General features: G+C 39.4%; 2 protein-coding genes and 1 long non-coding RNA gene across 5 annotated transcripts in view; 2 read left to right on the top strand and 1 right to left on the bottom strand.

The window, feature by feature from the left end:
* reep2 (receptor accessory protein 2) overlaps positions 1–12,500 on the bottom strand; it is an 88,384-nt gene that overhangs the window by 7,782 nt on the left and 68,102 nt on the right. The gene's annotated exons all lie outside the window — the stretch shown is intronic.
* The window catches only part of LOC127535702 (uncharacterized), a 56,642-nt gene that overhangs the window by 24,044 nt on the left and 20,098 nt on the right, over positions 1–12,500 (top strand). The gene's annotated exons all lie outside the window — the stretch shown is intronic.
* Positions 2,753–4,986, top strand: LOC127535705 (uncharacterized). The gene is made up of 4 exons (XR_007944564.1): positions 2,753–2,889; positions 3,790–3,998; positions 4,121–4,246; positions 4,364–4,986. It is a non-coding gene; the product is annotated as an uncharacterized LOC127535705 (long non-coding RNA).

Below are 12,500 nucleotides of genomic sequence, written 5' to 3'. Positions count from 1 at the left end.
GAATGGGTCAGCAAAAATTTGAAATGTGGCTCTGTGCGTCTTGAAGCCTGCAAATCTGTGATCAAATTCCTCCTGTAGCTTCAAAATGACCTCAACATACTTCTCACCACTGAATGGTGTGCCTGCATCCACGAGTGCCTCGCATGCTGGGAAATGCCAAAGGTTTGTCTGCGAGAGCTGGGCTTTCCATAACACAAGTTTTGTGGAGAATGCTCTCACGTTGTCATAGGCAGCACTGACAAGTTGCCCCTGACCTTGTAACTTCTTGTTCAGTACATTAAGTTCATGTGTGATATCAACAAGAAAAGCTAAGTCCATAAGCCATTTGGGATCACTTAGCACAGGAACAGCCACCCCATCCTTCTCCATGAAGGCTTTCACTTCTGCTCTCAACTCAAAAAATCTCTTCAATGCATTTCCCCTGCCGAGCCAACGTACATCGGTGAAGTAGAGCACATCCCCATATTCTGACTCCATTTCCTCTAAAAAAGCACGGAACCTTCTGTGCTTTAAGCCTCTGGATCTGATTTGGTTGATGCATTTCACAACGACTGACATCACATTGTCAAACTTCAGGCATCTGCTGCAAAGGGCCTGCTGATGGATAATGCAGTGCAGAGCTATGGCCTCCTCCACACCCTCCTCTTCCATTTTTTTTGGAACATGTGCCACCAGTCCATTTTTCCTCCCTGTCATTGATGGGGCTCCATCGGTTGTTATTCCAACAATGCACTGCTTTCAAATAAATTTTGCAGTTGTACACGTCACAACTGAACAGATTTTGTTTTCAAGTGTAATACATAACAAAAAGCGCAACCAAAGTAAATAAATTATGATAATTTCATCAAAGTGCATAAAATGCCAGAAAAATATAAACAGAAAATGGGACCGTTGCCTAATAACACTAAAAACTAGCGGTGTGCGATACTGCAAGATTTGGTATTGATCCGATACCAAGTAAATACAGGGCCCTGCGCATTGTAAGTTCATGGCACCCATCTGGTCCCACCTGGTTGCTTAACGAGAGATATTTACCGACGTTCCCTGAACGCTTCACAGCGCAGACTATGGTACATGCTGTTCAGTGGCTGAGTGATCAGACCAGGGGTGATTCTAGGATCAGAGGTTTAGGGGTGCTGAGCACCCAGAGGTGCCCGGCCAGGCAAGATAAATTTCACTGTTTTGTCCATTTTAACGCAATTTCATTCCCACATTTGCGAAAGAAAAGCATAACACTTTTTGAAAAAGTCGGTGACTAAACCATCCCATCTGAAAAAGGTTGTTTAAATGCTGAGTCACGGCAAAGGAGGAATGCACTGGAATCTTAAAAGAAACTTATCGTAACCCTAATTTCTGGGAATTAGATACAGCAGTTCCTCAACATACACATAAACACCATATATGCTTCTGGAGTAAACCAGCCCCCTATACTAAGTACCAAAAACATCAAAAATGGACCTTGGATTCATTTTTTGACTTGAAATGTGATGCACAGCATCTCTCTCCCTGGTCTGCTCTCTCTCATCTCCCTGAGTCTCTCCCTGTTCTCCTCCTTGTATAGTGAAATTAAGCAAATGGTAAAGCACATAGATAATTAGGAAAATGTAATGAAGATGTCCTGTTTAGAATGAAGTCCACTGATATCTGTTAAGTGTGCTTCTGGAAAACATTTAGTGTGGAGAGAACACATAACTTCTATGACATATATGTAAAATTATATTGTGAATGGATGTTTTTATTTTTCGGCTTAACAGTTGTTTTGTGTGCCACTATTCTCTGTTTGTTTTCTTACCTGGTTCTTCCTGACCTTGCACTCTCACCTCTCTTTCCCCTTTTTCATCTCTCCCTCTTTGGACTGACAATCATACACAAATAGATTGCATTCAACTAGATGAAAAATTACATAAATATGAAAAAACATACCAATAAGAATACAAATAAATAACATCCTCTCTCTCTCTTGTTGTACTGTCAACCTAAAGACAAATAATCAAACAATGCATTTTATATCTAATAAGAGATATAAACATTGATAGATTGATCCAACTTACGATATTATCTTGATAGACCATTTGATCTTACACTCTTACCTGAACCCGGCTCTTTTTTTTTTTTCGAAAAAAAAAAGTCTTGTGTCCATGATGAGTACACACGCACACAAACACACAAACACACACACACACACACACACACACACAAACTGCACCCCTGTAACTCAACAGGTCACCCAGAAGCATTAGCCATCGGTTCCAGTCGAGCCTTTTGCTGCAGTCCTCTCCCCCACTTCAGTGTCTCTCTCTGTCAATAACGCTAAACAAGTCTAAAAAAAAATAAGGAAAAGTCATTGGTTTCACCACTACAAAACAACCAAATCAGCTAAAGATAACCACTTACGTAGCCTGTCATACGTCATATATAAGCTATTAAAAGTTTTGTTTACTGTTTACTGTCAAATGATTATTGCTTATGCATAATGCATGTCTTTTATTTTAATCGGAGATTAAAAATTTAAATCATTGAATGTTTTTATGCTTTTACTGTCAATTTACTGCAAAAAATAAATGTATATATTTATACTGTAGTCAAGAGGAACAAACTAACATCTACAAACCTCGATGGGGCTTGTTTTCATTGAGCTGGTTGCTTGTTTCTATCGCGAGATGTGAAGAAGGAACGTCAACTCGGGACGTCATACCTCAAACATGTATATAAGGAGTTAGGGACAACCTCCTTGCGCTTTTTGCCTCTACAGTGCTGCCGGCTACAACAGAGAGCCACCATGCTAAAACCAAGATTGCGAGGGGAGCAGTTAAATCTCAAAAACATTTACAAAGATGAAATTTTTCGTCTTTGTCCTGCTTTTACCTGGCCTGATAGCTTTGGCTGACTGTGAGTAGAACTTTCTGTTTTATTTTTATTTTTTTATGCTATAAAACCTTTTTTTAAAAAACGATCGCAGTTACTTTACGGATTTTCTGTTGTATATGTACTTTTTGTTTGTTTCTTTGTTTGTTTTACAATTTTTCGGGTTAAACGTGATTAAGTAGCGAACTGTAAACATGTTTTCCTGTTAAATATGATTAGGTGACAGCTTTCTCCTCTTTTCGTCCGTATGTCCGCACCACCAGTGTCTAAATGCCATCGGGGGAGATACGCTACTGTCAGCTTCTAATAATAATAAATGACTTTATACATATACTATACTTATACTAAATACGTTAAGTTTTCTCAGTGAACAATTATTTTATTAACACGTGTATAACACTGATGGAATATGAAAAATCTTTGGTGATTACACCCTGTCCTGACGTCCTCATAGGAGTGAAGCTGAGAGTAGCGTCGGATCTCCTCCAATTTAGACACTGGTGCTGCTGAGATACCACAGACTGTATAACAATTATATTATAATATACAATAACATGTCAATGGGACATACGGATGAGAAGAGGAGGAGAAACCTGTTTACAGTTCACTACCTAATCATATTTAACAGGAAAACGTGTTTATTGTTTGCTATTTAATCACATGAAACTCGAAAACCAATAAACAAAACAAAACAAACAAACAAAAAACAGTAAATGTACAAAAGAAAACCGGTACAGTGCCCACAGAGTGACACATAACCTAAGCACATTTGCGTAATGGTGAGTCAGATTTTGCGGGCGAGTAGGGGGAAAAAAAACTGCAACACCTGCAGCTCCCTTCCAGCTATATATTGACCTGGTTACTCTTCTTGTAAAAAGTAATGTTTTAAAAATTAAAACTATTTTAATGTAATCACTGTGAAAGGCCCAGAATACGACAGATCTGACGGAGTTCCAGAACATCAGGATCCATCGATTGTGGGCCGAGTGGAGGAGACGAAGTGTCCGAGGCAGGATGGTATCGTCTCGGTAATTCTGACGGATGTTTGCGGAGAAGACACTGAAGCAGGCGCGCTTTGCCGAGCGCCCCGTGGGAGAATGACATACTGTAGTTCGGCGGAAATTCGGTTGTCGGTTGGTGTTAATGTTGTTTAAATGATTTAAAAATACATGTAGGCACACACATACTATTAAGTAAAACTGAAGCTGATTAAAAAAAATAAAAAAATAGTAATAAAAAAAAATCCCCTCCACAGCTGGTGGGGCGGAGCCCCAGCGCCCCCTATGGGCCAGCCGCCACTGCACTGAAGTATACGAGTGGTTCTGGACGAACAATACCAGAAGAGGTTCCTCCACAGTCCAACTGAACGTTACTGACTGAGGTGAGACAGTTTCATTGATAACATCATAAACTCTGTTTACTATGTCTGTAGAAGCAGAGGACAGATAAGAATTCCAGATAGGCTGAATGTGACAGAAGTCTGTTTTGTACTCTTCAGGTGCTGCAGATGGAGGCAACACGTCTGGAAACACTACATTGTAAAATCAAAGAATGGCCATGTCAAACTAAACTGGGCAGAAATACAAAAGAAATTTGAAGACTTGAAAAAGAAAAAGAAGTTTCAGAAGATCCGAAATCTTAACACTGATTTTATAAAATGTCCGGGAAATCTCAGTGATTTAGTGAAGTCTGACTTGAAATTAAATCAACATTTAATCTGTGGAAAGGAAATTACTGCTTGTTCTGAATTTGACTCAGCAGTCAAGGATTCGATTTGTGAAGCTTTGTGTACAATCTGGGAAGAAACGGTTGAAAACAACAGGTTGGAACTTAGAATTGAAAAATCCAAAGCAGGTTTGAACAAATTTGCTGAAAATTTTCCAAGACGTCAGAATTGTTCTTCCAGAGGACTCATACAATTTAGTTTAGAGAAAATACTTTCAAACCAACATGCTACAGTCTGACTGCCACTTTTTGGATGACAAAAACCTTTGTAGTCCAGATGTTGTGAAACTGTTACAGTGATCAAACTGGCCATCTTTGATCCAAAAACTTCCAACTTTTTTTGTTTCATTTGTATTTAGATCACTAATTACTGTAACTGAATATCTGTAGTTTTCTCTGAATAAAATAAAAGAATAAAAAGTGCTTTGTTTCCTCATTAACCAGAATGTGGTTACACATGTTGTTCTGTTTTGAATAAAAACTGACAGATAAGAGAAGACATACAAGACGTAGTCAGCCGTACCTTTTCATTCTAATTTCAATCTATTAATTTATTGAATGAACCAAATTATTACAAACACTCCCTCATAGATTTATAACCTAATAACCACTGGGGATATGTGAGTTTACTTGGTGCATGCAGATATAAGTAGGGAGTCATTGGCTTATTTATTTATTTATTTATTTAGCAACATCCCCGCTTATTCTCACTGGAGAATTTTAACAGTTACTTGTCTCAAGTAAACACATAATCATCACCCACAACAAGCTGACATTGATAAGATTATCAGACGGTTTCCTTGAAATCATTCTGCTGCTCTTCTTGTAAATGCTCATCATCAACTGTCATTCAGGTCTGACGGCATTCCTGAAGACAGGTTTATTTCAAGCTTGTACATGGGCGTGTGTGTGTTTGGCAGAGTGGTAAGCCTCGCATACTGGGAAACTTCTGTAAAGAGAAAAAGAAAGGAGAGCCCTAATGATGAAACAAAGAAGGAACAAAACAGTAATGAGAGGTCATTTAAAAAACAAACACCAGAACAGAAACCTGTTTCCTTGGTGTGATTACTTGACAATCTAAGACAAGATTATGTCTGTATTGCATCTGTGAAGGTTCTCAGTCGTCCAGGTCATCTTGAGGTGAAGGGCTTAGTTGAGGCAACTGGACCTATTGTTGTGATCTCGAAGATGTTTCGCCTCTCATCCAAGAGGCTTCTTCAGTTTCAAAAATAGTTTGGAGAGAGCCAGTTTTAACCTATTGATAATGTTCATAGTTGGCCCGTGGGTTTAAAATAGTGTTGAACTTTTGAAAACATTTAAACATTACAGTAAGTTCTGCCATAAGATTGAGAACACAATCTTCACTTCACACGCTCAGGTACTTTCCACAGGATGAATAAGAGCCACACCTACAGGGAAATGACTCATTTGCAACAGAGCTGAAAAAAAATATGTAGGACATGAAGTACCTGAGGGCAAAACAAGGTGTGTGTGAGCGATCAGGAAATCTCTGACAGAAGCTGACTCCCCACCCACATAAAAAATCCAAGCAAACAGCCTGAGTGGTTAGTGCTTCGTTTGTGCTGATTTGTGCCCTTAAAATTTTTGCTTGTGCTGCTATACTTTCTGAGATATTACAAGTTTTTTGTTTCCATCGATGTGCCCAAACATTTTGATATTCCAAACTCTCCACCGTGCTCGACATGCCACGGGACTATTCACATTGACATGGTGCTACAGCCCAATCTATGAGGTAGCTGCTACTTCCTGTGAACAGGGAAAGTCACAGGCAGCCTTCAGAGATAAAGCCAACATCTGCAGCAGTACTATTGTAGTATGAACATAACCACATGCACGTCTACTGTCCGCTGTTAAAGTCTAAAACTGTTAAAAAGATGTAGAAAACATGAATTCGCCTTCAGTAACGTGGAGCTCTGGAACTCTGCGGCTGCTGCACATATTCCCTTGTGTTTGGGTTTCTTAAAAACAATTAAACTAACCCATAAAAAAGGCAAATCACTTAGAGCTTAATATGCATTGAGTTGTAGCAGCAGGTCACAAATAGACATGACACAAGTCACAAACATTGGAAACAACTGTTTGCAGTGTAACCTGCACTGTTAAAATGGTTTCACAAAACTGACTTTTCAAATGTTGTATGAGGTAGAAAATGCAGTTATTTGTTAAACCTCACAGGCAGACACAGTGTGTTTTGGTTCATAAAACTAGCTAACTCCACAGGGCACCTTTAAGAGCAGTACATGGCTGAAACTGCCCAAATTTCTTTTTGTGATCAATTAATCAGTAAATGATTATTCAGGTAACATTTTGGTACAGAGGACAGCAAAATATGTGTTTGATACAATTAATTTCTGCATTTCCTTGCAGTCAGACTCACTAAACATGTGAAAAATTTCAGCTTTTCACATGTTTAGTCAGTCTGACTGCAAGGAAATGCAGAAATTAATTGCTGAAAGCTGAAATTAACCACAGCTAAAATACAGACTCTCTTCAGTAAACACAGAACTCCAGTCTTCTGTGGAGCATTCAGGATCAAATCAGCCAAAACATTTCATTTAAACTCTGACTTCAGCGTCTTGTTCTAGCTTTCTGTCACACTGGGTTCAGGAACTGTAGCCGTATAAATTTAACCCTGGAGAACCCACGGGGTCAAATTTGGCCGCTGTTAATTGCTGCTACCCAAAATGAACAAAAAAAAAAAAAAGTCAAATTTAACTTTAAAAGCCCAGAGTTCCACTTCTGGCCCCTGCATAGAGACACCTAGTGGATGAACATTGAACTGACATGAGCCAGAGTGATAGTGACAAGATGGGTGACCACATGCTGTTTTGTTGAGCTGAAAATCTACCCAAACAAAATCATCTTCTCAGCAAACCAGAGGTTGGTAATTTTGTGTATTTTTTAAAAATCTGTTTAGTGTAAGCTTGCAGAATGCCTAGAAGTAAGTTTTATGTTCTTTTTGGATAAATTAGCGACTCTGAGCCAGTTCAAAAAACGATGGGTCAAAAATGACCCTTTGGTTCTTTGAGTGACTTTGTAGATGGAGAATGGTGACAGTCCTTATTTGGCTAAAGCTCTGAAATAAATTCATAATAATATATTTTACTAAGTTACCTTGGTAGTACAGGGCCAGACACTAATAAAGTAAATTCCTATATCTTTTCAGAGAGTATGGCATCTCCCTTTTCAGGACAGTGAAAGCAACAGGCAAAGTTTACTGTAGCACAAGTATTGGAGCAACTTCAAGCTAATGATAGTGACTTTGGCCCTGAATCAGACAGCGATAGCGATTCTGATGAATTGTTTCAACCGCATGAAAGTGACAGAGGTGAATCTTCTGCCCAAGACAGTGACTCGTCCAATGACTTGTCCAGTGATGAAGATGTGCCGTTCGCTTGCAGAGAAAGTACATTTCCTGATTTTCGCGGACAATTTCTTCACTTCGATGCCCCTCATTGAGAGATTATTGGTAAAGGGGATCTACTACACAGGAACTGTGTGAAAAAAAACGCATGTCAAAGTGCAACCTGATAATGGACAAAGACCTGTCCAAGAAAGGCCGTGGATCCTATGATTATCGAATCGAGTCCAACACCAACACTGTTTGTTTGAAATGGCAAGACACAAAAGCAGTACTTTGATGTCAACATATGCTGGACCAGAGCCTTTGGGAAAAGCTCGACACTGGGACAAGTCCAAAAAAGAGTACACCAACACTGATCAGCCGAACATCATCAAGGAGTACAACACTTCCATGGGAGGAGTTGACATGCTGGATGCGCATCTTGCACGCTGTAAATTTCCCATCAGGACCCGTCACTGGTATATGATACTTTTCTGGCATTTCTTGTCTGTTGCGGTGATCAACGGATGGCTTCTTTACCAGAATGACTGTCAGGCACCGGGAATCACTGGATCGAAAGTGCTCAAACTTTGCAAGTTTCAGGGTTTGGTTGCTCAAAGCTTGGTTGAAGTTGGAACAGCAAGAAAGCGGGGTAGGCCACCAACTCCTGGCCCCTCCTCCCCGCCACCACAAAGATTTGTTCGAGTGTATCAGAGTGCAGATGTTCGTTTCGACCAAATCGCCCACTGGCCTGTCAAGGAGGAAAATTGCCGTCGATGTGCTGTGTGCAAGGACCTCAAAACTGAAATGCACTGTGAAAAATGTGCAGTTCCTCTCTGCATCAACAAAAAAAAGAAACTGTTTCAAAGACTACCACAATGTCTAGTGTGAGTTCCTCTCTCTAGTAGAACAGATTTTTGAATATGCAAAGATCCATGTGATAGTTTTTTCAGTCATGATTTTGGCTTTGTGTTCCTGTTTCCATTGGCCAAAGTGTGTTTGTACATTTGAAATCCAGTTCTAACTTGCAACAAATAAAGCAGAAAAAAACATTGTTAAACGTAGTTCTGTGGTTGACTGATTATTTTCCTAGATTTAAAATAGTTTGCATCGACAGTTTTGGTTATTGTGTTTCTGTAAAATGATACGCCTAAAGCCCAATGGGTCAAATTTAGCCCAAATCCTAGAGAATAAAGGGTTAAAATTGAAAAAGTTGATATTTTTGTGTTCAGTGAACTTATAGCAGTCATTTAATGCATAGTTCATAATTTTCCAAAGAAGGAAAGGGTTCTTGGGTTCTCCAGGGTTAAATGTGCCACTTTGCCCTGCTCATTCATTGTTTCAGTGCCTCTCTCTGTATTCACTCTGCAGCTTGTCAGGCCCACACAGTCGGTCAGCCGGCGGTGTAGCGAGACACAAAGAGTCCTGCTTTAAGAATCTCCTCCAACTGCAATCACATGCTTTTACCCCCCCACTCGACCCTGTTTTCATCCCTTCCCTCATCATCCTCCTCTCCACTTCCATGCTGCAGTCCTGTTCACCGCATGACTCCACTCGGGCCGAATCGTCCCAGCATCTTTCTGATAAAAGTTGAATAAAGGAAGTCGTCATTCTGGCTCAATTAGCGAGCTGCAGACACAGTATGCATGTATTAACACGTGGATGGAGTAATGTCTTAAGCATCAGGAAAGCAACCTCTGACCTGAGTGTTTTAAATCTATCACTGACTATTTCTTCTAAAGTCCCACTCTGGTCTTTGATTAAACCCCTAAAAACTCATCTCTGTGTGTCAATTTAAATTGATAATATTCCCCACTTGTCATAAATTGACTTAAATGTAACTCTACACCATCATTGCCTTGGGAATGTATGAATTTATGAAGTCCCAGCCTCTAACTACACCTACCCCTCCTCTCTAGCTCAAGCACACCAGCAGCTCACCCACAACTTTGCTCAAACACTGTAGCACTACTCTGTACTACATAATGACAAGTTGTAATATTGGAGTGATCAGGCCATACATGTTCTAAGTGAAAGTAGTTCTGAGAAAAGTAACAAATCATAAAGTCCCAGTCTGCACGATGACAGGGCTGGTTCATTTAATTTGTTTTTTATCAAACGGCAAAACTCTGAGACTATCTTTTTCGGACTGCAGTTCTAACGTGGAAATGCTCAGCTCTATTTCAACTATAATAGGCCTGAGCATATTTATATGCTATTCTAGCATATTAAAACAACATATAGACATATTCCGTCCTCTATAGATGCACCCAGGCTCTGGAACGAGCTCCCAACATGTACACCTTCACTGATAGAGGCCTTTTTAAATCATAACTCAAAACCTTCCTGTTTAAAACGACTTTTCCTGCCTAGCAGCATGGTGACATTTTATTGCTTTTATTTTTTTTAGATGTTTATGTTTTAGTGCTGTTTTATTGCTGTGTATTTTATTGTTTTTATTGCATATTTTATGAGCTGCACAGTGCGTGGTGGTTAGCACTCTCGCCTTGCAGCTAGAAGACCCCTGGCTAGTGTCCCGGCCTTCCTGGGATCTTTCTGCATTGAGTTTGGCATGTTCTCCCTGTGCATGCATGGGTTTTCTTCTGGGTACTAGAGTTTCCTCCACAGTCCAAAAATATGCTGAGGTTAATTGATTATTCTAAATTTGCCCGTAAGTGTGAGTGCCAAATGAGATTGTTTGTTCCTGTTTTCAGTTACTGTGTTGTTTTCAAGTATTTATCTATCATATGAATAATTACTGGTAAAGCACTTTGGTCCCCTTTGGGCCGTCGTAAAGGACTGTACAGATAAACTTTGATATATTGCTTGATTGAAACATATTGATTTAGAAGCCTTTCTCCCTCTTTTGGTTTATTATTCTTAACATTTTATCTGTGACTGTTACATTCACACTAGTTTTGAAACAGAACTACATAAACAGAGTTTTGTTTTTGCCACATGATGGCAGGCAGACACCAGAAAATATTTTTTATATACAGTCTATGATTCATATCCATAGTACAAACACAATGACTTCCTCGAGCGGCAACCGGATCTGATGAAGTTTTGACCTTCACATTATCTTTGTATATTTACACTTAAAAAATACCCCAGTAGATATAAACTCATAGAGGATGTGAAAGGAGATTACTTTAGGTCCTATGTAAATATGCAACACTGGTTCACATGGCTGTGCTGTGGTGAATCAGTGTTTCAGAGATCAACCACTCAAAGCTCATCTTGGATACTTAGCCTTGTGTATTCTTACCTTGTGTATATAAACGTGAATAATGCAATGAAAATTAATTCAAAGTTGGAATTGCAATAATAAAAGGAACAACAAGCAAAATAAAATGATCGTCACCTTCAGAATGCTGGCTCACACATTCCTGCTCATGTTAGTGACATGAATCCTAAAGGTTACATTTATGCAAGAGAGGCACAAAGCTTTAACCCTACAAATCTATGACTTCACTTATTATTTTTCAGTTTGTTGAACTAAAATAGATCATTTTCTTACACAACATTGTTCAAAATGAGGACATAATTAATGCAAACTGACCAATCATTAGGCGACACCCTTTCAACATGTCAAAATATTAGTCTTTATTTATAGAGTGCTTAAAGTGCTTTAAATAATGGAGTCAGACCAGTTCTGTTGGACAAACTATATGATGACACTGTTCCTATAATACCCCAAGTAGCCTGTCTTTTTTAATGTATTATGCTCTGTAAAAGAAAATTTCATGTTCATATATTGGACCACATGTACAGCAATATTGATGCATCCATGACAAATATCCATGATATAACTCATACAGTGGGCAGGATTTAATGTAAAGCAACAATTTGTGGTTTTAGGAGCAGTTACTGTATGTGCTGTAGCTTTTCAAACCATCCATCCATCCATAATCTATACACCGCTTAGTCCTCATTAAGGTTGTGGGAAGACTGGAGTCTATCCCAGCTGACTGGACAGGTCAACAGTCTGTCACATGGCTACACATAGACAAACAATCACACTCACATACAGACCTTTGGACAATTTAGAATCATCAGTTAACCTCAGCATGTTTTTGGATTGTGAGAGGAAGCCGGAGTACCCGGAGAAACCCCATGCAACAGAGAGGACATGTAAACTCCATGCAGAAAGATCCCAGGCCAGGACGCAAACCAGGGATCTTCCAGCGGTGAGGCGACAGATAGTTTGCCTAAACAAATACACTGCTCAAAAAAATTAAAGGAACACTTTTTAATCTAAGTATTGCATCAAGTCAGTCAAACATGTGGAATACTGATCTGGTCAAGTAAGTACCTGAGGGGCTTTTTAGTCAGTTTCAGCTGCTTTGGTGTTCATAAAATTAACAACAGATGCACTAGAGGGGTAACAATGAGACAACCCCAAAACAGGAATGAGTTTACAGGTGAAGGCCACTGACATTTTTTCCTTCCTAATATTGTCTGACTGCTGTTTTTACTAGTTTTGCATTTGGCTAGGGTAAGTGTCACTTCTGGTTAGCATGAGGCGATACCTGGACCCTACAGA

The sequence above is a fragment of the Acanthochromis polyacanthus genome, chromosome 10 (genome assembly GCF_021347895.1).
Source record: "Acanthochromis polyacanthus isolate Apoly-LR-REF ecotype Palm Island chromosome 10, KAUST_Apoly_ChrSc, whole genome shotgun sequence".
In the NCBI taxonomy this organism is placed as follows: Eukaryota; Metazoa; Chordata; class Actinopteri; family Pomacentridae; genus Acanthochromis; species Acanthochromis polyacanthus.
The sequence above is the reverse complement of the archived record's forward strand: the minus strand, read 5'-3'. Positions and strand labels throughout refer to the sequence as shown.